General features: G+C 42.2%; 1 non-coding gene across 1 annotated transcript; it reads left to right on the forward strand.

The window, feature by feature from the left end:
• Positions 1–2,111: 2,111 nt before the first annotated feature.
• On the forward strand, positions 2,112–2,217 carry LOC116477191 (U6 spliceosomal RNA). Its single transcript, XR_004250394.1, has one exon. It is a non-coding gene; the product is annotated as a U6 spliceosomal RNA (small nuclear RNA).
• The last annotated feature ends 296 nt before the right edge of the window (positions 2,218–2,513 follow it).

Consider the following 2,513-nt stretch of genomic DNA (forward strand, 5'->3'; position numbering starts at 1 on the left):
TTTGTTATCCAGTGCTCTCTCTTTTACACGAAGAATCAACTGAAATAAACGAAGTAGCTTTGACATGATGTGAAAAGGCTGGCAAAGGAGAGTGAACTGAGAATTCAGCAATGCCTGAAATCAGAACTAATCATCTGAAAATCATCTTAAAAAATATTTTAAGTGGCTCAGGCTACATTCTGGAAAATTGAACATGATTCTTTATGTAACACATTTTTATTTCATGGTTTGTTTCAAGAACCATGACCTAACTCAGGGATTTCCTGTCTTTTCTTGACATCACAGTGCTATATGAAGTTGACACTGTCAGCAAAGAGTAACTTAGGGTACATCTGTTGAATATATCATCTTATATCCAAAAGAAGTTTTACTGTCTGTGAGAGTCATGATCTCTTTTTTTTTATCTCAAATAAAAAGGCAATTGATGTTTAAAGTGATATGGATAAGTGGTATAAGCTTAAAATTTGCTTCTGTTAACATTTTAAAGTGTTTTCAAAATGAAAGTTTTTTTTTTAACTTTAAAAAGAAAGACTGCTGTTGAAACCCTGTCTCTACTAAAAATACAAAAATTAGCTGGGTGTGGTGGTGCACACCTGTAGTCCCAGCTACTTGGGAGGCTGAGACAGGAGAATCACTTGAACCCGGGAAGTGGAGGTTGCAGTGAGCCGAGATCACGCCACTGCACTCCAGCCTGGCGACAGAGCGAGACTCCATCTCAGAAAAAAAGGAAGACTGCTTTATATCAAAGATCCTCAGGTCTGTTTAATTACATATATTTTTATGTTTTCAACCACATTCTGAATAAGAAATTGTGGCTACGTGCAGAAGTAGAACCAGATTTAAGGTAGTAGGTTTGAAGCTTTACTATTTGGAGGGGTTCTCTCTAGAAAAAAAAGTAGAATTTACAAATACAAAATTAGATATGAAAGTGAATACTTATTTAAAACAAGACAATTCAAGACAAAGTGTAAATTTTAAACAGTTGTTACATACTCACTGCTCCAGCTATCTACTGCTGTACAATGAATCACCCCAAAACTTAGTGACTCAAAACAACAATAATTTTATTATCATCACCCACAGGTCTGGGTGTTGGTTGAACTCAGCTGGGCAGCCCTTTCTCAGGGTTTCTTATGAAGTTGTAATCAGATGGTAACTGCAGCTAGCATCATCTTGCTGCCACTCACGTGTCTGGAGTTGATGCTGACTGTGGGCTAGGACCTCAGCTGATGCTGGTGGCTAGAACATTTATATGTGACCACTCCATGTGGTCTTTCCATTTCCTCATGGCATGGTGGCAGGGCCTGAAGAAAATCAGGTGAACGCTGTGTCTCCTTTTACGAACCAGCCTTGGCAGTCAGATAGCATCTATATTAATTTCACACTGATGGTCTAGGAAATTACCACAAATTTAGGGATTTAAAACAACAAATGTTTATCATATTATAGTTCTGGAGGTCAGAAGTTCGAAATGGGTCTCACTGGGCTAAAATCAAGGTGTCAGCAGGGCTGCAGTCCTTCTGAAGGTTCTAGAGAGTATTCATTTTCCTGCCTTTTCCAGCATCTAGAGGCCACCTGCGTTCCTTGGCTTGTGGCCCTTCTTCCATCTTTAAAGCCGGCGTCATGGCATCTCCAGATCTCTCTTGACTGTGACTCTTCTGCCTCCCACTTCCAACTATAAGGACCTTAGTGATTATATTGGGCCCACCTGAATAGTCCAGTATAGTCTCACCATCTCAAGGTCAGCTGGTGCTTGCTTCAGCATCACATATATTAAAATTGTTTTTTTTGGTTGGTTGTTTTTTGTGTGTGGGGGGTTTTGTTTGTTGTTTGTTTGTTTGTTTTGAGATGGAGTCTTGCTCTGTCACCCAGGCTGGAGTGCAGTGGCACGATCTCGGCTCGCTGCAACCTCTGCCTCTTAGGTTCAAGGGATTCTCCTGCCTCAGCCTCCCAAGCAGCTGGGATTATAGGTGTGCACCACCACGCCCAGCTAATTTTTGTATTTTTGGCAGAGACGGGGTTTTGCCCTCTTGGCCAGGCTGGTCTTGAACTCCCGACTTCAGGTGATCTGCCCGCTTCAGCCTCCCAAAGTACTGAGATTACAGGCGTAAGCCACCACGCCTGGCCACATATATTAAAATTGGAATGTTACAGAGAAGATTAGCATGGCCCCCATGCAAGGATGACAGGCAAATTTGTGAAGTGTTCCGTATTTTTAAGAAAAAGAAAAGTTTGGGCATGGTGGCTTGTGTCTGTAATCCCTGCACTTTGGGAGGCCGAGGTAGGAGGATTCCCTGAGCCCAGAGGTTCTAGACCAACCTGGGCAACATGGCAAGACGTTTTCTCTACAAAAATTTTAAAAATTAGCCAGGCATGGTGGCATGCACCTGTAGTCTCAGCTTGGGAGGCTGAGGTGGGAGTATCACTTGAGTCCAGGTCAAGGTTGCAGTGAGCCATGTTCATGCCACTGCACTCTAGGTTGGGTGACAGAGAAAGACCCTGTCTCAAAAAAA

This window comes from Hylobates moloch, unplaced genomic scaffold, assembly GCF_009828535.3.
Source record: "Hylobates moloch isolate HMO894 unplaced genomic scaffold, HMol_V3 SCAFFOLD_2, whole genome shotgun sequence".
NCBI classification, from domain to species: Eukaryota; Metazoa; Chordata; class Mammalia; order Primates; family Hylobatidae; genus Hylobates; species Hylobates moloch.